The sequence below is a fragment of the Nomia melanderi genome, chromosome 5 (genome assembly GCF_051020985.1).
Source record: "Nomia melanderi isolate GNS246 chromosome 5, iyNomMela1, whole genome shotgun sequence".
NCBI classification, from domain to species: Eukaryota; Metazoa; Arthropoda; class Insecta; order Hymenoptera; family Halictidae; genus Nomia; species Nomia melanderi.
In genome coordinates, this window is record NC_135003.1 from 46,434 (window position 1) to 74,306 (window position 27,873).

The 27,873-nt window shown below is 38.7% G+C and overlaps 1 protein-coding gene across 3 annotated transcripts in view; it reads left to right on the plus strand.

Moving 5' to 3' along the window:
* Positions 1-3,498: 3,498 nt before the first annotated feature.
* The window catches only part of LOC116424803 (uncharacterized), a 32,457-nt gene continuing 8,082 nt past the window's right edge, over positions 3,499-27,873 (plus strand). For all 3 annotated transcript variants that reach the window (XM_031971685.2, XM_031971688.2, XM_031971686.2), the window contains exons 1-2: positions 3,499-3,607; positions 3,692-3,746. The gene's annotated coding sequence lies outside the window, so the exon portion shown is untranslated. The remainder of the gene's footprint in view (positions 3,608-3,691; positions 3,747-27,873) is intronic.

Here is a 27,873-nt window from a genome sequence, read left to right on the forward strand (position 1 = left end):
GATCGAATGTCCCCCCTCAGAGGACATCAGACCAACCATCACATTACAATGTTGTTCGGATCAAGAGAACAAAACAGAAACGGAAAAACTGCAATGTTGATACGAACAAAAAGAAATTAAGGACTCATAAACTTCATACGATCGAGACAAAGATGGAAATAATTAAACGTTCTGAAAATGGTGAATCTTTTGCTTCCATCGGACGTTTGTACGGTCTAAACAGATCTACGATATGTTCAATTTCGAAAAACAAGAGCAAAATTAAGGAATACGTTCAAAACTGTGGAAATATATTGTTGGGCGTTCACAGCAGTGTCCTTACTTGGAGCTGATTAAATGAAACCGCTTGCTCCTTCGTTAGTGGACTGTATTTTTTGTGTGTACAATTATATCTGAACACTAAGACGCGCTTGTATGATGTGTATCGTTTGAAAGTTTTGAGTTGTCTGTTTCGCTGGCGATCTACGAGTCAGATCGTCAGCTCCGAAATTTAAGAAAACACCCTGATTGGTTATCGCCAAAATTGACAAGTCCCAATCAGGGGCTTTCAAAACGAATTGTCTCCACCGTTGCTGCGCCCTTGGTGCGCCTAGTCTAACGAGGGTGGGGTGCTACCTAAGACATGCAGAGACTATGTTTTTAGCTTGGATACAAATTTCTTCCAGGCAAACCCCAGGAACTGAGTGTCCTTAGGATACCATTTGGTCGCCCTTCAGAAATATGCATTTACAACCCGTCGTTAGCTGCCACATGCGGGTGAAAGGAAAGTTTTGGAATTTGATTTCAAAAGACCAATGAGTATTGCCGCGATGTGCCTTTAAAATACTAAACAATAAGAGCCGTTTTTTGCCCCGTGCTGTAAAGAGCTTAAGTCTTTGCATGTGTCGATGCTATTAAGCCGTGACGGCTCAACATATATCTTCGAAGATTGTTTCCAAAAGACACGACATAGTGGTGGATGAAATGGAAAGATCTTTGTCATCATGGATTGATGGTCAACATCAAAATAATGTCCCTCTGAGTTTTTCAATTATTCAAGCTAAGGCTCTTAGTTTGCATGAAGATTGGAAGGCTAGATTAAATGAAGATTCTAACACGGTATTTCAAGCAAGTAATGGCTGGTTTGACAAATTTAAAATGAGATATTCTTCACACAATATTAAATTCACTGGAGAATCGGCCGATGCAGATAAAGATGCTGCGAAAGAATTTATTTCCTTATTATCCAAAATTATTGAAGATGGAGAATATTCTTCTAGTCAAATATTCAATGTAGATGAAACGGGTTTGTTTTGGAAAAAAATGCCTAATCGTACATTTTTATCGAAGGGAGAATCAGTTGCTCCTGGACATAAGCCTTCCAAAAACTGATTGACATTACTTCTTGGTGGAAACTTAGCTGGTGATTTAAAATTGAAGCCATTGTTAGTTTACCAAGCAGAAAATCCCAGAGCATTGAAAGGGAAAAATAAAGAATTGCTTCCGGTCATTTGAAAATCAAATAAAAGTGCCTGAATTACTACGTTAATATTTAAAGTTCACTCAGCATTTCGTGCCGACAGTTAAACAATATTGTAAAAATAATAATTTACAATTTAAAGCATTATTAATCTTAGACAATGCTCCAGGAGACCCAAAATCTCTACAGAATTTATACCCGGAGATCAATGTTGTGTTTCTTCCTCCCAATACTACCTGCCTCATAAACAATATTATATGAGGACAATAATGACTAAGGGCATCAAGGCAACTAATAGGTAAGATGGATCAACATTAACAGATTTTTGGAAAAATTATAATATTGGAGACTCGTGGGCTGAAATAAAAGAGTCGACAATGAAAGGTTCCTGGAAATACTTATGCCCAGAAATGATGAGCGATTTTATAAATTTTGAAGAAACACCGGAAACTCTCACAGATGAAATAGTTACCTTAATGAATGAACTAAACTTGGAAGTCAACAAAGAAGATGTTAATGAGTTGATTGAATATTACTCAGCACCGCTGTCAAATGAATACTTAATTGAGCAACAATTGAGTAACAGTGAAATACACAATGAAAGTGAGAAAGAGGAAGCTGATAAAATCGTCAAGACAATTAAAAATATGAATGAAGTCTTCATGCATCTTGACAAATTTTTGACTGTTATGGAAGAATGTGATGCCAATGGAGAACGTATATCTCAAGTATGTAGGGCAATTGAGAAAGACACAGCATGTTATAGAAATCTTTATCAAGAAAAGAACAAAATGGGTTGTATTCAACTAACTCTTGACAACTTTATAAAGGAAATACCCGAAAGCACTTAACAAGCCTCTTTAACTTCATTATGTATACATATTGATAGATAAATACTTTAAAACATAGTTTTTGATGCATATTCTTTTACATCCCTCTACTTTCAAACATTCAACATTCGCGCACACTTTCAGGAACCAATTATGTGCGAAAGTCGAAGGCCTACTGTATTTATGTTTGAAAAATAAAAATACTCAAGAATGTAATATTAACATATATTTGTAAAATAGTATGATATTTAGGAGAAATATAAAAACTGATCTTGTGCTTCACTTCTCGTAGATTACTTTGTAAAATACACCATTTAAAAGGCTATGGTTATGTTGAATACATACTTAGACGAATTGGCATTCTGATGAATTCAATAAGACAAAGTCAGTCAATGCACATAATCAAATATATACGTATACGAATTCCTAAGAATACAATATCAATGGCGACCAACAAGTATTTATTAGTCAAAATAAAGTTATTCATTACTCATGTAAGAAACTTTTATTTGTTATTTCATATTTGTAATTAAAAAATTCGATTGATAGCTGGGCAATGTCATTTACATTTCTTATGTTATAGTATGCAGTGTTGGTCAAAAGTTATTCAAAGTAACAAATAAAAAATGACAAACTAATTCAGTTCAATTATTATATATGAATAATGAATATATTAATCTTTCGTAGATTTAATTTTTTCGTCATTATTTATTCATTATATTGAATACCTTTTGTCCAATACTGATTGCAGTTTTACGTTCTTTACAATTCTTATTATTAGTGCATATTACACTATATCCGCCGATTTCACAGCCATACTAATAACACACGTGCCGATCCTGTTTTTCTGAAAATTCACTCCCCACTCATTCATTTTTCATTCATTCGACCATAGGAGATCATTATAATATTTTTTCCAATTATAAAATTTAAGATTACATATTATACTAACTTCAAGACAACACTTTATACGCTAAATCACTGAATCTTGCACTGATTCACACGCTAATTTCCACTTTTCAAACATTCTCAATATTATCTTACAAGTCAATAAAATTTCTCAAATTGTGTATATTTTTCAAATATAATTTTCGTTTTTATTACGTTCTTTTAGAGATACTTTTTTCTTTTCCGAAAAATAACGAAAGGAGCCGAAGAAAGAGCCAATCACAAAGCTAAAACGTAGAGAGTAAGAAGTGAGGAACAGATACGAATCTCAAATCCCTACCCGTTGCAGTCCTTCGTATTCTGGCGCGTACTTGTGTAATTCGTAGGACATATTGCGTTATAAGAATTACATTTTTATTGTAATAAACAGGTAAATTTATATTTAATACTGACTGCATATACATGTACCCTCGTAAATTGCATTCGTTTATCAACATTTGCATGTAAATTGCAGAATATATTGGTCAAACCGGATCCTGAAACTACGTTTCAACAAACAAGCAATAACGGTAAGTTGTTTTCTATATTTTTTCTTTTGTTCAGTGTTATTAATAATATGTAATTACCAGTAAATATTAATAATCAACAGTGAAACGTGGTAAATATAATGAAAACATTTTTTATAATATTTATTATTTATTTATTGCTTAAAGTTAGTTTATCCTTTTAAAGGTAATTTATTTCGACTTTTTGTTGATGTTTGACAAATATTTACGGTTACGGACGTTGTATTTTTTCGCTTTTAGCAACTTTCAAACTGATCGTAATGAAAATTACTATATTTACCGTTGATAGTTGTGAATTATTAATAATGGTTTATATAATGAAGTCATATAAATTATTGACTGTAACTTCTTCATTGAGATATTATTAATATCAGCCGGTTATTATTAATATAAATCAATTAATAATCAATGTAACTGTAACAAATATTTTAATAGGGGATAACATTTTTTTCTTTTATTTTTCTTATTCTATTTTTATTAATAGATTTATTTCTATTACTTTGTGAGTTTATTTTAACAAGAAATTGTCTTTGTTTATTTAAATGTATCCACATGAAGACATTTTTTTCATTTATATTAAATAAAAGTAAATGTAATTTAATAGAATAATTATATAAAATTTCTTTTGACACTTGCTGTACAGATATATTCATTTTATTTTCAATTATGATGATTATATATACAGACAGATAAATATACAGACTTCTTTGTGATTTTATTATACTTCTATAAAGTATTATCTGTAACTGTATGTTACTGTTAGATTATTTAATCGAGGAATATATAAAGTGAACAGAATATATTCGTTTAAATATTAAAAATAACAAACACATTTAACGGAATGCTGGGTGTTCTAACATCTAACTTAGTACTTTTACTTAATGTATATTTGTGCAATAGCAATTTTTATGAAACAGCTTATAGTATCGTTGAAATTTATATTCTTTTACACTTTCACAATATATGGTTAGATCTTCGAAGATAATCCTTTATTTGGATATTTGCAGTTCCATTTGCATTTCATATTTTTTTAACTGTTTGCACTCGCAAATTTTAGTATTACATTAGATATGACCTCATGGTAGATTTCTGAAGGCAAAGTTAATATATAAATGTCTGTACTTTTATAATTATATGATCTGACAATGAATATGCAACCATTCATAATTGCAATAAAATGATTAAATGAATCAAATAAATTATCAAACTTAATTTTCAAATACTTGAAGCCTGAATCAGAAACTTTGTAAGTTCTTGAAATATTAAAATTTTCAAAACTCAAAACTATAGAAATTTGAAACTAATTTTGTTTTGTAAGAGAAATATCTTGTTGCATGAACTGTAGTCAACAGTTTTGCACAAATTTTTATTGACCACGGTTAAATAATATATAGAATATGAATAAATATTACAAACAAAAACAACAATCTACAAAAAAGTTTAATATAGATTCTTGTTTAAAAATATTAACATTCAAATTCTTTTTGGTACAAATAATCTATTTTTTTTATCAACTAGACTACCAAATGTACTGAAAAGTCTTTTGGAGGATTTTTTAATAATGTCTTTAACCCCTTTAAAACTGATTTTTATGTATAATTATGTTCCCTTATCTAACAACAATGAAGTGTCATTCAATGCATTATCAATAACAACATTATTTCGAATAAAATAATGATAATATACTATTTTTCTGATAGAAATAGGTTCAAAGCCAAGGTGTATATATAGTTGCTTGTCAGTATTAGTCATGTATTTTTTTATTCCTTCTTCAGGAGTTTGATTAGAACTCTGTTTTTAAACAAAAGTAGAAGAGATTGTCTTTTTTAATTTTTGACAAGTTTTCTTCTGCTTGATGTGTTAATTTTTAATGTTTACTAATTATATAGTCTTAATTTATTATGAAGTACTAATTTTACATGTTTAAGATTTTCTTTATTTTGAAACATCCGTTCTGTTCTGTTTTAAGAGTATTTGAAAGGTCATATACAAAATGTTGTATGGTATTAAAACTTGATTTAAAGTTTTGAACAGTACCAATGATACTGTTTACTTAAGAGAATAATTTCTGAAATAGTCATTTGAATAAAACTAGCTATATAGGTAGCTCTGTCAAATACATCTGTGATTCTAATATCTTCAATAATTATTGAATAATTATAATAATTATAATTGTTATATTTGATCTTGTTTCTGAGATGTAGCGAATTAAAGTTTTGTCCACTTTGGCACTTACAATCAGCCTAATTACTGACTTGTCTTTTAACACGAGATCCAAGATAATTCCGCACCAAACCGTTAGAATATTCCACAGAACTATGACGATTTCGCTCATTGTAGTACCGCGACCGATATAAATATATATGTATTTTTTTTTTGGTGATATGGCAGATAGGAAATAAGAAATAAAATGGTAGATTTTAACTAACGATCATAAACTTCATTAATTTTAACTGTAAAAATCAAAATGCTATATTTTGATGTAAGAATATTAATATATTTTAGTGTACACTTATCAATAATTTTTTTTTTTTATTTTATTATTTGCAGTTTTTTAAAGTACCTTTAAGTAGATATATGTTTGTTTTTTAAAAAATAAATTACACTTTCAGTTAACTTAAAACTCAATATTTAATAGTACATTTAAACAACATTTCAGAATCGTAAGACATGAAAAATATGAATGCAACACAATAACAGAATTCATTGTGTAGTTTATAAAATTACAATAACAAAACACAAGTTATTAAACACGTCGACATTGTTAAGAATCGAGGCACGAGAAAATAAATTACACACTTGTTATAGTAATTGTTCTTAATAATAGCCCCAGTTTTTATGACCGCAAAGTGTCTTTGCTCATACGTCTGACGGGCTGCCTGCGCTTGCATTGACCTGGGTACTACTACCAACGATGCATCCTTGGTCCATGCTTAACTTTGTAATTAAATTCTTCGAGAAGAAGCGGTACAGGTACAGTTTTAAATAGGTTGCCCAGAAGATATACGTGAAACTTTTTTAATACCCTTACAATCGCAAAAATCTCAAATTCATATTTACAATATTTTTTTTCTGCAGAAGAAATCTTTCCACTTGAATAGTATACAGGTTTATCTCGCAGGTAAAACTTGCATTATTTCGCAACAAATTTATTAACGGTCGCGCAATGATTGTATAACGGTAGATAAATTTTCTAAAATACCTTGTTAACCCTAGAAAGCTCTGTATATCTTTCCTACACTATGATTTTGAAAATTTCATCATAGCTTTAGTCTTGTGTCTAAATGGTTTAACACTGCCATTTGCAACAATGTGTCCTACATACTCGACCTCACTTTACAGAAAACATTTCTTTTAATTAATCTGCAAGCCATGCTCAGAAGTTACCTTTAGCACAGATTTAAGACTTATTATTCCACTTGTAAAATTTATTTATGGAATTATTAAATCATCAATATAAGTAAGTACAATTCCTGTGATTATTAATTCTTTAAATGTTGCGTTTATAAATTTCTGAAATATTGTTGACGGGTTGCATTATGTGAGTGAGAATGGAGGTCCGTAGCTGAGGAGAAAAAAAGTGATCAGCGAACAATGCTCTTATATACACATTCGGGTAAAACCGTACTCTTTGTCAGATCCCACGAGAGAACTCTATTCACGCGTAATATTGTAGTGGAAACCGTCATAAACCGTTTTTGTGGCATCCGCGGCCAGACGCGCCATTCCAGGGATGTATTGTTGCGGTAAGCGCGCCATATCTAAAAGGTTAATATTCTTACAATAAATCTAATTGGTTCTCTGTTAATGGTAACAGATATCTATCTTTACCAATTTTTCTGTTAAGCTGCCTGTAGTCAACGCAAATTCTAAGTTGACTTGTTCTTCTTAACTAAAAGTATTGAACCTGCATCGTCTGAATGGGATGGCTATATAATTTTGTCCTCTAACCATGAATCTTTTTGTCTATCTACTTCCACTGTATCATGATGGGAGAGCCTTCGAGACCTCTTATAAACAGATATATCATTGTATAGGTTGATATTCATCTTAATACTATACGTCTCTCACGTTAATTCTATTGACCCTCAAGCTAAAAGTGTACGGGAAAAACGGGACTCTTCCACATATAATGCTCGGACCGCCTCGGCTCCTGGCGCATGGTCTTATTGATGCGAGGCAATAACAAAAGGCAAAAGTGAGACCGAATGCGATGAAGTGAGATGTAACGAAAGAAAACAAAATTCTCTATAGTTCCGTCTCATTCCATCACAATCAATCTCGCTTTCTGTTCTTTGCTATTCTTTTTAAGCTTTGATTATCATTTACAAACATTTAATGATACGTAAAATTCAAAATTGTTGTAGTATAAATTTTCTACGATAAATTTTAACTGCCTATCGTTTTTAGTTTTCACGTAACACTTGGTTCTCTAAAAAATTCGACCGTTTTTACAAGAACGCAGTTTTTTCGAAAACTGGACGTGACCTAGCAATTTGGTTTTCGGATTCGTATTTAGGGTAAGGAACTCTGTAACAATCACCTAGTGATTACTGCGAGACAACAAAAAATTCAAATTTGTTCCGCAGTGTTATTATCAGAATCTACTGCACGAAAATCTGAAATCTTACTACCCAATTTCGGTACGCCGATTTTTACATAATCCCCGCACAGGGAACATAGTGACGGACAGTCTCCTAGGCAACTGCACTTCTGGTCTGTATTTCGGCTGGCTTCTTCGTCTTCATGTTCTCCTTCATTATTTTATACAACGTGCATTTCTCGTTTAATGCTTGAATGTTCTTGGTTCCATATAGTATCGCCTTATACACCTTGTCGTCGTGAATTCCGTCGATTATATATATACATATATATGTTAGGTGACTGTCAGAGCTGATGTATCTGCCCGCTTCGCTATATACGAACGCTATGTACGATTCGTTGAGTTTTTTGTTCCGGCGGGACAATACTTTATGCACTTTATAGGCATAATATACTTTGTGCAAATTCGAATTTCAGTGCCTTCTTTAACGCAATCCAGCTTTTACCCCACTTATCGTAATTCACGAACAATTTTGCTCAAGCCTCTTTGCGTATACTACTTTTTGCGAGTACGTCTATTCACGCACTTCAATCGTGTCTTCGAATTCCTCTAACCAGCAGGGAACATTCACTCCATCATCATTGCTGAACATAGTCATTGATTCCTCAATGTCTGTGAATGTCAGCAGATGCGCGCTACTATGGTGTCTCGCACAACTTCAAACATGTCCTTCATCTTCCATCTATCTGTCTGTTTCTTCTTCCGCACCATCAGCACTGTGTTAGAATTCTAGGGCGGAAGATGCTTTTAATCGATTTTACAACTCTTTTTTGTTGCCCATCCTTTTCAACTTACGTCTTTCTAGTTCTTCCTTCAATTCGGCGAGCTTCATGAAGGGTATCTTCTCCAATTTTTAACTGATTTTGTTTCCCTCCGAGAACTTGATTATGATGTTGTTTCTCTTCTTTACTCATGTTTAACACGATATACAATTTATTTTACACCAGATTATACAATTTAACAGTTCAGTTACAGATTCACCGTATCTATCGACTCAACTTGTTCAATCAACAACACTGTTTCTCTATTCTCAGTTATTCTAATTCTATGATTTCTTGTTCTCGCGATCCCCGCTTGAGCCTCTAATTTTATAGTGTATGTATATGGGTCGGGAATAACTATGTTTATTAACCCTTTGCATTTGAGGACCTTTGTTCGGGCGAATTAGCAATTCGAGACGACTTTGGTTATATTAGGCAAGTGTGTTACAGGTACTTTAAAATGATTTATACTCAAACAAACGTATGCAAATGATAAAATTTCAATAATTTATTTATTTCTACGTTTTACAAAATAAAATCTGTTGAATATTACACTCTCTAATTGTTTTTTGTATGATATTTTACAAAACAATCCTGAAGATGCATCCTAGGTTTGTCAGGGCACGTATAACAATAATTTAAGGTTTCACGTCTACCGCCAGGATTACTTCAGTCAGAACAGACCTTGCAATCCCTCTTTATCCCTTTCAAAACAACATAGAACTTTCCATTTAATTGGGGTTCATTGATGCTTGACGTCGGTGCTCAATCACGAGGCTGACGATAGGTTCCTCCCAATTGCTGAACAAACACTTTTAGATAGCGCAAATGAGTAAGTGATCTTTTCTTTTTTTTCTTTTTCTCGAATTTATAGAGTATATACGAATTAATGAAGAAAATTTCTAAGCCTCCAAAAAAAATGTACGCCACCATTTTAAGGATTTTCGGAGAAAAGAATATGACGTAGCATATTGATCTGCTCGTCTTGTTTCCCATATACCTATGATATGCTTACGCCTTAAACGAATACCCGACCAAGATATATTTTCTTCCTCTGCTAAATTTCCGTATACATACAAGGTGTAACTAAGTTGTTGTGCACAAATGATAGGGCATGTACAACTCACTAAACTGAGTAAAAAAAACTCCAGTGAACATGGGTCCAAAACTCAATAGTTTCCAAGGTAAAAATAGGTTTACTTTAAAAAAATGTATGCGGACTGAATCAAGAACACCGAATTATCTTGAAAAGTATCTGTGCTACGCACAAACGTGTCAAACAAAAGTTACAGGGTATGAAATACTATATGTTAGGGCAGGAGGTATTTGACCGTGAGGTGACCTTGTAACGTCCTGCAGGGGCTACGTCACGATTCTTAAATGGAACCCCATATTTTCTATTCCCTATTTTTGAAGCCAACGACATTCACACGTTTTCAAATCAAAGACATTTTTTTACTTGTCCGCTTTTGTCTAGCTATATGTTTTTTTATAGGAAAACTTTATACTGTTTGAAAGCATCCAGTACATTTGATCGTTTCTTGAACGGCTTCACATGAATATAACGAGTTTTATTATCTATAAAATTAACAAAATATTTAACGCCACAAATATTACTGTGAACCAAGCCTAATAATTGTTTTCCTCTTCTGATAGACGATTCAAATGGTAACTGATGTATCTTATTTTCTATAGAAGCTTTACATATTTGGTTGAAATTTTCCATATTTTCCTTCATACCGACCACCATTCGCTTGTTTAACTCTTTCGATACTATCGGTGACTACAGTCACCCATCATTGTACGCTCACTGTGTACTACCGGTGGCTATAGTTACTCACTGATATTTTTGTAAATAACCCATTATTGTTGTAAATCATGGATGTAGGTTTATGTGTGTATCCTCGTTTCCAAATTTATTACACAGAATTAAACTCTTAAACAATTTTTCAAATCGAAATATTTATAATGCATTACATTCTTCGATAAAATGTACATTCGCGTTTTAACTAGCCGTTCAGTAGAACCATATGCGCGGGAGACATAACCGTATCGAAAAGGTTAACTTACATAAATCTGATCAATCCACTGATCACTTTCTTTTTTGCGTGTAATGGGTTGATCTTATATTTAGTCTACATCGATTCAAAAACTTCATTATATTACCCCATAATTTGGGAGCGAAACTATATCCGTGTCTCGATTGCATTGGGATACGCATCACAGGGATACTGCAGTCTCTATAATGCGCTTCTAGAATTGACAGGAAGATTATTGATAGGGCCGAATTCCAAGAAGTTTTCAATAACTTGAAAGCCGTTTGGAAATAATCCTACTTCCAACGGTTGTTATGCGTTATTCTTGGCAAGAGAAGCTTCTACTCGTTACCGCGTTATTCTGAGTGCTAGGTAACACTCGTATAAGTTGTGGGTTTCAGCGTTGATGTCTCGCTCAATAATGTCACTGTCTGGCTGAGTATGAATAAATGTTCCGTTATCCGCGATAAGTTCTCTCGACTAATAGAGGATATTTCAAGAAGTGAAAATTCTGGCCATATATTTGGTCTATTGGTATAGTTCCAAATATAGGTCCTGTAGCGTACATTGGCTCGGCGGTCTCACTTGTCGCCTTGAGGTCCTTTGTTTCGGGTATTATACCTCGATGGGGCGCATCATCATCCCTTCTAGCCTGTGCTTGTTTGGCTTTGTATGACTGCACTCGCTACGCTGTACGAACCGCGCAGTGCTGTTTCATTCGACGGGAACCGTTTAACGCTTCTTCGTATTTTTGTTCTTCCTCAGCACTATCTGCCTAATTTCTGGGCTAGGAATCCAGTTTACGCTGGCTGAAAGCGTGCATCCTTTTGATGTCACGATTCATTCGTGGGTACTCCGCGAGCAGCTGTCTTCTAACAATTTTGGTTCATCCTTAAGTAAAGGAAATTGTTTTGTGGCATAAAACGACATCATTAAAATTTAAATGTCCCACTCTTTGAGATCATTTAAGCAACACATTACTTTTTATTTGTGTGGCGATACGTTAAAATGTCAGCAAACGCCGAACGTGACGGTTGGCAAAGAGAGCTTAGATAATTTATCATACGAAGCAATGCCCGACCGAACTCCTCTGTTTGTCCTCTCTATAGAAAAAAACGGCCTGAATGACAAAGCAAGAGATCCAAACTTCGGAACGATCACAACAAATAGATGAATGAGGAGATACTAATGCAATGTAGAACTTTTTTATTTTTCACTTTTATCCGCTGAATTTTTATAAATTGAATTGAGAGGTTTTTGCGATTAAAATGAGATAAGACACGAAATATTTTGGAATATATGTACAGTGCGTTACTGACTGATCCCAGCCAGTCTGTGGCTGAAAAGTGAAAAAGGGTAAGGGGAGATGTCCACTCGTGACGCTCAGCCCGCGATAGTAATGGCGGAATTAGTTTAGGTACATCTTTGTTACTGGCTGAGCTGTAAGCTGAGGTGGAGCGTGTGGGCGAATCCTCTTGCCCCTCTTCACTTTTGAGGCACAGGCTGACTTGGATCATGTCAGTACCTATGTAAGAAATCCGAAGAATCTCCCAAATGCGTTAATCAAAATTTCGGTCAACCTATTGATGGATGTACTGCGTCTTCGCTGATCTTGATGATTTTGAAATACAGGTAGCATTTCTACAGCACGGCATCCTACAACACAGTTTCGTTCTAACAACATATTTTAAAATCATCAAGACCAGTCAGGACGCAGTACATCGACAGGTTCACAAAAATTTCATTTACAAAAGAATCCTTATAAAAAAGTTTTACCATTGCATTAATATTGTCTCACCGATATCTACCACCACAGAACAACGTATCATATTATTACTACTCGATCGTCGAGCTTCTAGGTTTGCCAAGGGGACTCGCCTCTCAGTGGTATTAATCGCAAGAATCCTATATTAAACTGCTTGAAATGCTACACACACCTCGAAGGTGTTGTTGAGGTGACTTTGGTTGAGTGTTGCAGAGAGGAAATTTTCAAAAAATCGGTTTCCCTTTAAGTTTATTAAACAGAATTTGCTGCACAAACTGACAGAGGTTCGCGTAGGTATCACTTGTTTAAAAAAAGTTTATCTGCCCTTGCAAACTTTTTCTCAGTAGCGCGGGAAAGAGAGTTTAGAAAAACTGGGAGCTGCAGCGAACTCTAGGTTTGACGGAGCTGTTGTTTTGAGGTCCACCGCTTTGAATTCTGTAGTTCGTTATCTTGGGCTCCCATCGCTGTAGTGCATAAATTTTGGAGAAGGGCGATATTTTTACTGGATGTATAAATTTGATAAGTCATTGTCGCCAAAAAGAAAGTCGTGTAGTGATAGAGGGAAAGAGTGCAAAGGTCGCATCACCCGGTTCTCTGGTGCCCCAACACGCGCGTAAGCAACGAATTGTATGTAAAGACATCTTCTGACGTGCTTCCGGTATACCACCTGCTTTGCTTTCGTCTTCCGGAAAGCGAGTTCTGAGAAGGACAACACGTGTAATTGTATCTTCACGATTTCTCCGCGCACCCGGAGAATTTCGATTTTCGAGTCTCGCGTCTGCCGCGTTGCGTTCTTCCCCACGAGATTTCACTTTGTATATACTATTGGTTTCTATGAATAAATGTCATCAAGTGCTTAAGTATATATCGTGTTCCATTGCAATAAACTTGTTGCATCACCTGAACCTATGATAAAAAATCTTTCTACTATAGTAGTTACTATTAGATATTGAAAATGTGGATCTTCAGTAAAAAGAGAATTAGGAAACAATATATATGTATTTAATGAGATAAAAAAAAAATTAAAAAATTAAAAAAAAATTGAGAATGACTATCATAATGATAGAATTACGCAGTGTAATGTGAATTATAAAACATTTAATAAACCGAATGTAAAATCCACAGTTCGAATTGACAGAATAGTAAAGCAAAACAGAATAACATACGACATATAAGATACAAAACACACTCAAATCACGCAAACGCCAAGTTTACTCGCAATACTTTACATCGATTTACAAATGTTTCAGAATTTGTTTACAATTTTTACATGTCATTACATAGGAAAAATAAGGCAAAAACTGATAACTTGAATTTACCCTATAACTACCCTTCTGATTGACATAGAGGGCTGATGAAAATTAGTGTACAATATTTTCTATGTGTAAGCTACGGAAGGAAAGTTTCTGGAGAAAAATCGATCTAAGGACACTTTTGACCCTTTATCGTGCTATACCCCGTACTATATGAAAAAAAGCTGTTGCATACTTCGAAAATTGAATTTTGGTCAGCATTTCTTCAAAAAGCACCGTTGTGCGTCGTAATATGGTTGAAAAGGCAATGCATGCAATAATATCTCCCGACTTTCGATTAAGTTTACTGATTTATGAACGCACAAATAGGAAAAGTAATACAGTCTTCCTCATACATTCAACAATATTATGTAATAAAAAATGTACAGCTTATGTAATATGTTTAAATTGGCTTTTTTCCGGTTTTTGTGTCTGAATCTGCCTCACGTTCCGCTTCAATTCTGGATACGACAAACCAGAAGTCTCCTGGTCGTAAAGACGGTCCTCTACGCTTCGAAAAGAAGAACGGGTGACGTGTTCCGATGTGCGGCGGTTATCCTGCACGCTTGTACGGAATCTGATGTGAGATGATTTGGTAGCGATTCTAGGTTGTATATAGGACGCCACCAACACTCTCCGGAGATGATGTTTTGTGGCCAGGCATCCAGAAATGGAGAATGCAATTGCTTCGTTGCTGGAGACTGTTTTGCAATTCTATTTCAATTCTGGTTAGGCTGAAAATCAAACAATGTCGAATAATCGGCGCGCTGCTGCTGGATAAGATCTTCGTTCATCGAAGGATGGATTGCTGTTATAGGATGTACTAAGTTCGTGCGTATGAAATGTCGAATTTTAAAATATACTCCGTTTGCTTCAATACACTTTTCCCAACGAGATTTTAATGCATGAATGCCTATCTTAAAGAAATTCTGACCTTTAGAATCAATAAACTCTGATATGAAATTTTTCAGGCTGTCTTCATTTTCATACTATTTAGCTCGTAAAAACTTCTAAATATTTAAAAAAATGATAGTCGATTGGCGAAAGATCCGGTGAATAAGCTGGGTGCTGCAAAATTTCATATTTTAATTCATTTAATTTCGCAATTGTTTTTTTTAACAGGCAGAGACATGCAGAGACACCCCGGCCGCCCCGGGGAGCGGCCGGAGGTACTGTGGGGCTCTTACCCACTAAAACCTCCATGGCGACCTTCCTGGGCTAGGAGGGGGAGCCACGGGATCTCTCATAGAACACAACCGCGACTCCCCTAGATTTCATCAATGTACTGGCAGTACTTTTCGGCTGTAACTACCTCCCCAGTTTGAAGGAATGAGTAGTCACATTCCACCAAACTGTTATTGAAATTTTCCGTGAATGAAGTAATGGCTTTGGAGTATGAGCAGAAGCCTCATCCCTATCAAGCCACCGAGCACACCTTTTCCTATTGTCGTAAAGAACCTATTTTTCATCACAAGTAATAATCCGAAAAATGACACTCGATGAAATTGGGTTAGTAATGATGAGCATATGTTCAACCGATTCAGCTTATTTCGCTCGGTTAGTTCGTGCGGTACCCACTTATCTATTTTTTTCACCTTGTCAATTTCAGAAAGGTGTCGCAATATTGTTGTATGGTCAACTTTCATTCTGGTAGCAAGTTCCCTTGTAGATACAGTTGGATTTTCATATGCATTTCATATGCACCAACCTAATAGTATCCAAATTACTACAATCCGTCTTGAAGGATCAAATGTTAACGTACTGTGTTTTGATAAATTATTAACGGAATTCAGCGGCTGATTCAGTAAAATACTGTGTTATAGTTTTAAGTAGTTTATTACGTTTTTGCAGAGATTCTATTCTGCTTAGGTTCACGATACTATATGCTTTTCACGATAGGTTCATCGACTGCCAAGCTAAAAATCCTTAAGGCCAAAGAAACACTTTCATTCACAAAGCTCGAGTCGTCTCAGCTTTCGACGTCTGGTCATTATTGATGCGCGGTAATAACGGAAGATGGAAACGAGACCGAATGTAGCGGAGTGAGATGGAACTATAGAGAATTTTGTTTTCTATCATTACGTCTCACTTCATTGCATTCGGTCTCGCTTCCGTTCTTTGTTATTTCCACATGCCAATAATGACCATGCGTCGAAAACCGAGGTGGCCAAAACATTGTGAGTGAAAGAGTCTTAGCAGTCTTAACAGTTGATGAACCTAACGTGAGAGACGAATAGTACAACTGAACGGGTTTTCTTTTTCTTTCGCGGGGCTTTCCTTGTGTAGCTGACACGTAGTACCTGTAGACGATAATTTTCTTAGGTTATGATTGGTTTAGGGAAGTGCTGTGATTGTGTGTGCTCCGTTTGTCCTATACAGTGTGCATAGAAAAAGTTTCAAAAAACTTGTGCTGTAATTTCCTGTTTAATTGATTAGCGGATTTGAATGATCGTGATTGTATGCTTCGACGATTCAAGGAGTTATGAATTCCTTTATGGTTAGGATTTTTGCTAGCAGTTGGAGATGTTTGAGTGGCGTGTCGTGATGTTTATTAAGCATGATTCTTAGAAATTTATTTTGTATAGTTTGGATTTTATTTATACAGGATGTTGCAGCTGCTGCCCAGATTTTATGGCCATACATTATGATAGGTCGGATACAGACTAGGCATAAAATATTTTTGAGGCATGTGGATAGTTCGATTCTTTGACAGATGAGTGGGTATAGCCTTTTGAGCGCAGGGTAAGTTATGTTTGACCTGTTGATAATTGCTTGTCTGTACATAAGTTTTGAATCTAAAGTTACACCTAGGTATTTTACTTCGGTGGACCATGAGATGTTTATTCCTTGTATATTTGCCAAGATGGTTGGTCTCTTTAACCTTTTGAAAAAGGTTACTGATTCCGTCTTAGTGAGAATTATTTTGATTTTTCAGATGTTATAAAATTCTGAGGTTTGTTTAAAATTTTCTTGAAGATACTTTATTACTGCTTCGTCGAATCAAGAGGAGAAAAATAGAACTGTGTCAGCTGCGTACATTCCAAAATCTCCTGTCAAGATTTTCTTGGAAATAGAGAAACTTCCGTTTAATGAGACGGAGAAATGTCTATCTTGTAGGAAGCATTTTAGTAGTTTGATCAATGGTGGATGGGGGGGGGGGGGGGGGGTAAATTTGTTAGCTTTAAAAGTAAGTCTTGGCGCCAGGCGGTGTTGAAGGCGTCCACTATGTCTAATAAGACTATTTGGGTTAGTCTGTTCTTATTTATTTCAAAAGTGATATATTCAGTAACTCTGAACAGCTGCTAGATGGTTGAATGGTTTCCTCCGAATCTAAATTGGTAGGGGACTAGAATTCCTTTGCTGATTTCCAGGTACTAGGGAAATATGTTAGCTTAAGGCAACTATTGAGGATACAATAAATTTGTATGAGAGATTTTTTAAACAAGTTCTTGAGTTCGGCAGCTCTGAGTTTGTCTGATTATACAAACAGCAGAGTTTGTATTATATGTGAGGAGTACAAGGAGATGGTTTGATACAAGGTCATCTATGATAGTATAAGTGTAGTGTTATGGTATGTTTGAAAGGAATATGTCTACATATATTTGAAAGGTTTTTGTTGGATTGTGTCGGTACATGTAGGTGAGAGTGTGTAATTGAAGTTGTTTTTGTCTGCATGCTTTTAAGTATGGTCTCGGAGGTATTTTTTTTCTGTTGATTCAGATCTCGTATTTGGCATTTAGATCTTCTTCTACCAAGAAATATTTAAAAGTGTTTGGGTTGGAGATTGCGTTTAGGTCCTATTAGTCAGTTTGTTTAATAGGGGGGAGTTTATACTCCCTTATGGCTACTAGGGTTATTTTAGGAGTAGTTTTTGTCCTGATTGTAATTGTCCTGATTTTCTATTTGAGGAGAGATGTTTTAAGGAATTTTCCTATAAGGATTGTGTTGTGAATGGCCAGGAGGACTCCTCCTTTGTTGGAGGTTCTGTCAGTTCTGAATACCTTGTAGTTTTTTACGTGGCAGTTTTCTTGTGGGGTGAGTCAGGTCTCGGATACCATAGTAATTTGAATGTTGTGTTTCTTTAAGAATAGTTGGAATTCGGTAATTTTGGTTTTCAGGCTGATGACGTGTCAGAAGAGAATGTATTTAGGAAAGATGCGTGATTTAGCCATCGAACTATTTGATTATTGAAATTGTGGCGTTGACGCACTATGGTGATTTGTTACAATTGGCCGATGTGTAACCGTGGGTTTGACATTGTTAAGATTGTATGAAAGGTCTTTTATTGTCATATTTTTTGCAGTAAACTCTGAGGTTCCGTAGGGAGCGAATTCGTTTTTCTTTGGTAAGAGTGGTGGAATTTGTGAAAATAATTTTGTGGATTGGATATTTCGTGTTTTGTTGTAATTCCGTACAGCAGGTTGGATTGAAGCCGTGGGCTTTTATATCTTACAGGATTCTATTTACGGAGGAGTTGATTAGTCCTTTAACTGTTTTTTTTTACGTGGAGGAAATCTGACAACAGAAACCCGCAACGGTCGCCACTCTTTTCACTCGGGGGACGAGGTGACCGAAGTGCGCTTCGCAGCTCCAGTGGTTGTCGAGGATAAGTCCCAGATATTTCATCCGGGAGCTCACCTTCCCTCCGCAGCATGCCATACCGTTCAGGGCACTCGATCTTGTCCCGCAGGTATGACCCAACCACTGCCCTTAGATAGGGAGGCACATTGTGTTGCACAAGTGCCTCCCCAATGGCGGCCCGGGGCAGGATGTTGAACGCGTTGAAGATATCGAACGATATCGCCAAGCACACCCTACCCTGGTGGACTAACGCCTCCGAGAGGGCCCGTACTCGGTCAACGGCGTCTGCTACTCAGCGAGGCCAAGGTAATCCCAGGGCGTCGATAGACGCCCTCTCTTCTTCCCGTCTTTTCCCGATCCGCGGCTCATTACGGACCTGGTCACACACCATCTATTCCGCCGTCCCTGATGACAATCGTGGACCGGTGCCAGTCCCTGGTAGACCTTCAGTTCTTTAACTACTACCCATAGAAGTTTTTATGAACTTAAGAAGTAAGTATTAAATTTGATGTTTTCCTTAGTGCATGTATGCTTGAATGTTTTTCTTTATTATAACTTCTGTATATATGCAATCTATCATTTAATAATATTTAACGCTTATTTTGAGGATTGAAAGGCATGAGCGTGAATGTACCCGTTGGTGCATCACTGTGGCAAATTTAGTTTATATCACTAAATCTGTATGATAGCTGTACGAAGTGATGTTTCCTCAGTCTTTCACATTCGTCTGAAATGTCTAATAGTTTTGTGGCCTGGTTTTTGGGGTGATTTTTCAGTCTTTGTTGATATGATCTGCTTTGTTTTGCAATTTCCTCTTTGACGGTGGGTATCCCGGTTTCCTTGTACATTTGTTTGTTTGGGATATAACATTCCATGTTCAAAATGGACCTCAGTTTTTTGTTTTACCATCTCTCTATTGTGTTTATGTTTGAAGTTGATGCTGTTCCCCACAACTGGCAGGCGTATGACCATATCGGTTTGAGGATAGTTTTGTATATTAAAAGTTTATTGTAGGGTGTTAGTTGTGATTTTATTCCAATTAGCCACCAAAGTTTCCTGTATCTTTCGTTCAGTTGTCCTACTTTTTTACGGATGTGCGTTTTCCATAAAAGTTTTCTGTCTAAGTGTAGCCCGAGATATTTAATTGTCTCTTTCTGTGGCAATGGTTTGTTGTTTAGTTTTATAGGTGGACGTGTTTTTTCTGGGTGTGAATCAATTGTGAATATCCCACGCGACCAAATAATTCTGCTCTGAAGCATTAAGCGAAGCAATCACTGAAGCGACCTCTCCACGAAGGAAACCCTTTAATAAATGAAATTTTTGAACTACAGGTATCTCTTCATTGTCATGCACCAGTGATTTAAATGTATCATGAAACATATACCATTCAATTGGATTTCCACGAAACGGAGGTATCTCTATCTTTGCTAAAAGCGTGTTTGCTTGCCGTACTACTACCGTGTTCGGAAACTCTAAGCTTCTGTCACGGATACTGCGGAAAACAGATGTTGTTGCGACTCTGATGGTGCTGTCACCCATGTACTGAGAAGGTGTTGCTGTTGGAACTCTATTCTGAACTGTTGTAGAATATGTCGATGCTGCGCTGGCCATCGTGATGGCTACTCGTTGAAAATTGCAGATTGCCACGTGGTCTGTTGAAGTGATCTTTAATGGAAGATGCTACGGTTTCCTCGACTGCTGTGTCCGATAGGTCTCGTCGTAGAACACTTCCTTTACTTGGTAAATTCCTTTCACACTGGTATCACTCTACTATGTCAGTAGAAATGATATGATGTGTAATTGATCCAATAATCTGGCTCGAAAGACCACAAAATTTTCGTGAACGCTGTCCAGGCAATGGTAGTGGACGTTGCGTAACACTTTCACACGCCGAATTAACCTTGTGTGAATTGGTTGGGATGAAGAAAAGACTCCTTTTTTTTAACGTGGATGAAATCCGCACTCAGAGATCGCTGACCGCCCGGGGGAGCAGATCTTACCCACTAAAACCTGCACGGCGACCTTACTGAGACATGAGGGAGAGCCACGGGAATTCTCACAAAACACAACTGTGACTACCCCAGGCCCGGCCAATTGCAATAACCTTAGGCCGGCCCCGTATCGGAGGAGGAAGACCTTGCCTGGGAGGATGGAAAACCCTCCTCCTATACCGTACGGTGAGTATTCTGTAGTGCATAGGGAACCCGTATTATCCTCCAAGTACCTGCTATGACGGCTCACCAAGGATGGCCCCCATGGGCGTGGGATTGAGATCAAGCTCAATCAGCTGAGGCCGTAGCCTTACCAGCGTTGCTTCCCGGGGATGATGAGTCCCATGGAAGTAAATTGTTGGTAGCGCCGAGTTACCTTTCCAAAAACTCTACCAGATTTCCTGTCTGGTCCAGGAGCAGGTGGGACGCTGCTCACGCGTCGAGACCCTCGAGAGGTCTCTGCCCAGCATGTAGGCTTCAACCACTGCCACTACGAATCCAACATCAATTGCACGGCCGAGAGAACCGGGGCAGGGGGGGGGGGGACAAGCACCCATGGTACGCTCTCTACGAGGGGACAAAGGGACTCAGCATCCTTCGTATGCCCTCGTGGGCAATCGGAGCGCCCGTAGTACTAATACAATCGCAGGTCTATTGGTAGGACCTGTCCGGCTTCTTACATACATGAATAAGCTGTGCCTGCCATATCAAGGTGTCTCGTCCACACCAAGGGTTGGTTAAACCCTAGCTAAGGACCCCGGGATCGCCACTTCCCGAACCGTGATCGCCACACGGCCCCTGGGGGGTATTCTGTGGTGCAGGGGGCCGCGCCTGCCTGCAGTCACCACGAGGGTTGCATTAAAGGACTCAGCCCCCTCCCCCTCCCCTTAAAAATCCGACCTAGCTGGGTTAAGGGTAGTTATCCTTTCCTAGCGGGCGGCGGGAGAGGTCCCCACTTCAGGGCCTACTTACACCGAGCCCGCTTCCGTTATGGGGTGAGGCCCGGAGGTGCTCTGTCACGGCCTCTCGACCGCCGGCGCCCCCGGGATGGCCGAGCGGAGTCGTTAATTTCACGCCCCCGTTCAGCGGCCTCCGTCTGCGCTATAACCTTTTTGCAGAAGGAGGTCACAGCATCCTAGGATCTCTCGCTTGCCAGCATAGCCCCGACTATCGCAGAAGTCCTCCCCGATGGCATCCATAAGGACTTGGCGCAGCACTGAAAAGGTGGGGCAAACCTCCAGCATCGCTACCCTATTTCCCGAAACAATTTTATCCGGTGAGCACCTGTGTTATGCGGTAAGTGAGCCTGTCGTAGCCTCTCGTCTGCCACCTGTGTCAGCCTTCGGCGGGACCCCCCGAACCTGGCCGACAATGCGCGACCTATGATAAACATAGGTGTGCACCGCGGCCTGAAGCTCGAAGGTTATCTCCCCCGCTAGAGGCAGCGCCGCCAACGTGGACGTGGTGCGGTATCCTCTTATGACCCTTATAGGCAAAGGTCTTTGAAGCCAGTGCAATTTTTGTACGTAGCGCCGGTACCTTACCCCGGGGGTCAGGGTCCTAATAAGGGCCTTAAATAGGACCCCCCGCGATCTTCGATGCTGGGGCGGCCGCCGAGTTACCCCCCGTTCCCTTCTGATTCCCTCTAGGGGCGTTGGAGAAGGAGCACGAGGCGGTATGCCGCGCGCCTCCCCATGTCCGAACAAATCGGACACCGGGGGAAAGACCAGCAGGCACTACCCCTTGTGGTATGGGTCGCCGCAAAGTATAGCAGCGACACAACCTGTCCGCCTTGCATTTGCACCGCTGCTTGGTGTGTTCCATTTCCAGGCAGCGGTAACACTGCAAGAACCGAACCTATAGTAGCGCAACTGTTAGTCGGGTCCACGCGACGGTCATGCATGCTGTCAGCTATAGCTAGTTTCCTAGCCACGGCCGCCGGGCAGCGGATTCACAGATTGCCCAATCCCGAGAATGAAGACCGGATTTCTCCGGTCTGTACCTCCTCGGGCCGGCAACTTCCCGACAGCGATCGCCATCCCGGAGGGAGGAGTGGTTCCGTCCACGAAACCGCGGATTCTAAATTCCGCCCTCTTGAATGGACGGGCCACCTTGATCTCCGTCCTTTACAACACCTACGCCATTTTAATGGTGAGGTTGTCGGCTTTCGCCGCCTCATCTTTGCCAGGGACCTCTAACACGAGGGCCCCCGTGACGACCATCCTCGGTCACAAGGAGGTGATGTCCACGTTGGCCAAATTTATTTTGGCCTTAACGGCGGACACCACCTCTGCGTAGGTCATCCCCCCCCGCCGGTACCGTAACCGTCATGGCCGCGGTGCGTGAGGACCTTGCCAGGAGGGCCATCTTCTTCGTCCCCAGCCTTAGCTTTGATCGTGGTTTTAGCCATAGCCTTGGCTTGGGGCGACTTCACTTTCGTGGTGGTGGGGGCCTTCTTTATTTTCTTCTTTCCACTCCCCCCAGCCACCGATTTTTCCACCGATCAGGAGGAGGGAACAGGAACCAACTCTATCGGACCCCTGAGGGGCACGAGCTCATTCTTGAACGCCTCCAATTTGTCGTCCATGAGGGAGCTCAGTCGCCGGAGCTGGTGCCTTCCAGCGTATGCCTCTACTATCCGCCTGTGCTCTTCCGGAACTTGATTAAGTGGCTTCATTGGAGTGACAGGCGGCATGTTTTCTGCCTGCGACGGTGGCGACAGTGACGGCTGCGGCGATTCGCCGACGCTATCGAAGGCGAAGGCATATCGCCTCCCGTTCCTGGCGAGTTGGATTCCTTCCGCCGGCCCGGCCCGCTCTCTCCTTCCTTGGGGGACCAGTCTGATAGGGGACTGTTCACGGTCCTCCTCGGCTCTACTGGATCGAGATTCAGATCTGGATCTTGTTCCCTCCAGCCGGATCTTTTATAGGGGTTTTTTATAGAGTTTGTCCTCCTCACAGGCCGACCGGTTAAGGTAAGTCCCCCGTTCCAGTAAAAGCATGACTACCGGTTTACTGCCACTCGCTCTTTCGTCCTCGACGGGTGTCGGCACGGGGTCACGGAGAGCCCCACGTGAAGGTGAGGCCTTGCCGAAATTCCCCACCCAGTCAGACGCCGAGACGTCGTCTGGTGTAAGGGAACATCAGCGTTATCGTGCTTTTTTATCCGACCCGGGGATTCGTCAAAGAGGCATGGGGACCTCTGTGACCTGCTCCAAAATCGGAAAAGCGTACTTCTAGTCTCATGTTCTCCAAGAAAGGACTCCTCCTTTTCTCAGTTGAAAGTGAACTGTATTTTTGTTCGTTGGTAATGAATGAAAGGACTGTGTATGTGTTTGCAAATTCGATGTGTATGTTTGTCCAGTGAGTACAGCGTAATTCTTAACTGACTTACGTTGATCACATGTCTTTCTATATCTCCTACTGCGAGTCTGTAGCTGCATATAATATACAGTGGGTGTAGAAAGTATTCGTACACCGAATAATTTCGAATAATATATTGTGAAATTGTAGTTTATTAACTAATTTTTTATAAACAACGAGTTTGTACATATTCTTGGAAAGCTCTAGAACAGATATAGTGCAGAAAAAATTAGTTGGTTGAATAATTTGCAAAGTTATTAAGAAAAATAAGTATTCGTACAGCTGTTACATTTTTTAAAAGTCATTAGAAATTCATGAGAAAAACGTGGAAATTAAATTTATTTGACAATGAAAAAATAAAATAAAAAGTTAATTAATATTTAGTAGGATTTTCTTTTGATTTCGTAATTGCTGAGACTCTTCGTGTCATTGGATTTACTAATTTCGCTGTTACGCTGGATGGTATCTTATTCCATTCTTTCATAAGAGCATTTTTTAAACCTTCAGAGGATATTTGATGTTTTTTCTAATGTGATCGTTCCTCTCTCGATCCCACTCGGACATCCCGGGGGCGCCGGCCTAAGGTTATTGCAACTGGCTGGCTGGGCCTAGGGGAGTCACGGTAGTGTTCTATGAGAGGTCCCGTGGCTCCCCCTCCTGGTCCATCAAGGTCGTCGTGGAGGTTTTAGTGGCTACGAGCCCTACAGTACCTCCGGCCGCTCCCCCGGGCGGTCGGGGTCTCTGCTTGCAGATTTCCTCGGTCGGTTCATAATCCGCGAAATTTCCGATAAACTTTTGCACTGATTATGCAAATTAATAATAATTTTTCTTTGTTCTACCGTACTTTCTCTACATTTCCGTCCCATTTTCAACGACAGTTTCGAATAGTACACGGTCTCGAGATCGACTGATGCTGACAACGTTTCCAAGCATACTGACAATGCCATTCATAACTAGTAAACAATCATGTAAGGTGTAAACATTAGAAACTCACTCACTCATTGCTCTTATATTTCGGTCAATATTTTGTTTTTTTCTTAACAACTTCGCAAATTATTCAACCAACTCATTTTTTTACACGCGCTCTTCACGGAAATTTTCTTAACCTGTCCGAAAGTCAAACCGTTCTCACACTTTCCGCGGGGGTTCCTCTTCAGGAATATCAGCAGAATCCAATGGTGCATTGCAAATTCATGCTAGCCAACCCACTTTTCGTAGAATGTAACAAAAGTGCGTACAAAGTACGCGCGACTACCCTTTTTTAAGCTTTGATTATCATTTACAAACATTTAATGATACATAAAGTTCGAAATGTTTATAATATAAATTTTTTGTGACAAATTTTAACTGCCTATCGTGTTTAGTTTTCACGTACCACTTGATTCTCTGAAAAATTCGACCGTTTTTACAAAAACCCAGTTTTTTCGAAAACTGGCCGTGACCCAGGAATTTGGTTTTCGGATTAGTATTTAGGGTAAGGAACTCTAAGTACCACCTAGTGGCTATTACAAAACAAAAATCGTGTTCCACAGTGTATTCTACATGATACTTCTTTATAATATCACTATGAGTTGATTTCCCAATTAATAATGGTGCAGAAATTTCACGATAAGACTTTCCATTTTACAATAATACATTGACTTTTTTCCGCAATTTGACCGACGTGTTTTTACGCATGTTACTGTTCTAGTGATGAACTTACAACTGATCGCAATGACCTTGTGCACGAATATGCAAATTTCCGAGATTCATTCCGAGACCTCGAATGAATCAAAACATTGTACTGCCCGGAAACATTTGGACACACTATTTTAATACTTTTGTAAATAAATAGGTTTAAAATAATACATAGTATTATACTGTTGCATTATTTTTCTATATTTCCGATATCTTTTTATCTAATATTGATAGTAATTTTTTTAAATATATCACTTATGGAAAATATAGTGAAAAATGTTGTAACTATCCGGAAACTTTTACACGCATCTTGTAAATCATAGAGATCATGACCGTAGCATCGTCTCTTACCGTTTCAGTCGGTAGTTTCTCTATGTCTGTCCATCCCAACTTAGTCTCGATCGCGACCAAACCATTCCGTAAGTCGTACCTTCAATCGTACCGGTCATTAACACGTTGACTGCCGCGCGCATTTTACGTGGTTTGTCCATGGCGCCAACATGAATTTTTTATTATGCGATGTATATTATGTTGAAATATCATCTACAGCAGATAAGGGGAGTTATATAATCGTGTTTAATGCAATTTTTGTGGTAGGAGTCCCCCGGTGACCCCCTGGAGGCGCTGTTATTCAGTGCGTCCTACAAACATATAAAGTGCGTTTGTTATACTCTACCACTTTACATAAGTTTTTGCTTTCATTCAGTTTTTCAATTAGCCCTTACAAATATGGTTTTAACTGAAGATTATTGGTCAAGTTCTTTATCCGACAATGCAGTTTTACGAAGACCCTCCAAACAATGTCGATTGCTATCAGATAGTGAGAAAAGTTCATTGAGTAGTTTCTCTATCTGACATGATAAGGGCTTCCACAGTACGCCGGCGCCGAATTGAGTCGGACAGTGAAACTGAAGTTGAAGATGGCAATAACAATGAAGACGACATACAAGAGGAGTTGATTTAAGCTAAAACCTGAGCCACTGTCATCCCGCGACCAGGTTTTGTTGGCCGCGTATATGGAGGAGGCTAATATTCGTGCCCCCTCGCCCCTTTTCACAAGCGGTTGCCCCACCGCCGCTCGGTGGTGTCAGGCGGGTTTAACCCCGCCACCACACTACACCGTCCTATTGACACTGACACAGCGCTATGATGCCGAGGCACACATCAAGCATGTGCTGCGGCAGCTCCTCCGTCACCAAAGCAGCACAGACACATATAATACATACGCATGTGCTGTGCGCGCCCCTCCCGTTGCGTCCGGCCATCCCCTTTTACCCTAGTCCCGTCTGCAGGCGTAGGGCGGCGAGTATCATAACGTGGCTATGTTAGTGATGGTCGACTTGACAATAATTTCTTAAAATTCCGGGTTACCCCGAAACTCGCAGAAATTATTCTCCCAGTGATCAGGGGGGGGGGGGGGGGGGTCAGAGGGCTCCATCATCGCAATGCGAGAAATACCTACTCGGAAGAATCGACCTCACCGGGAATCAAACCGGGCCTTCGCACTACGAGTCTGGAACCAAACCACCATGACCATTGACTTGCCTACGAGTTACATACCAAAATTCATCACTGACTTTACCAATGTGTTTTGCGAAGCATTTAAGTTATCCGGCTGTGGAACCGCTGGAAATTTCTTTTTTTAACACAGGTTCGCATTCGGCAGGGTACAACTTGTGATTATTAATATTTTTTTACTATTATAATCGTTCTTTTTCTTTATACTTTCAAAATATTTTAAAAATGGTGAAATGAAAAATTTAGAAAATGATGAAATTTTCGTAGATGACGCTTTCGATTAATTTCAGTAACTTAATTTTTTTTCTTTTTTCAGAAATTTACTATTATGGAAACACTGAACTTACATTTATAAATGGGAAAATGAAGTATTCTGATTATATTAATTTAACCAATCAATTTTACCAATCAATGTAACTGAACTGATTTTATTGAACCAATTTAACAAATAATTAGAGAAACATGCAGTAAAAATTGCAAGACAAAATTTTATTCTTCAGCAGAACAATATGGGTGGTCATAAAGTGTGTGCAAGTACTACTCG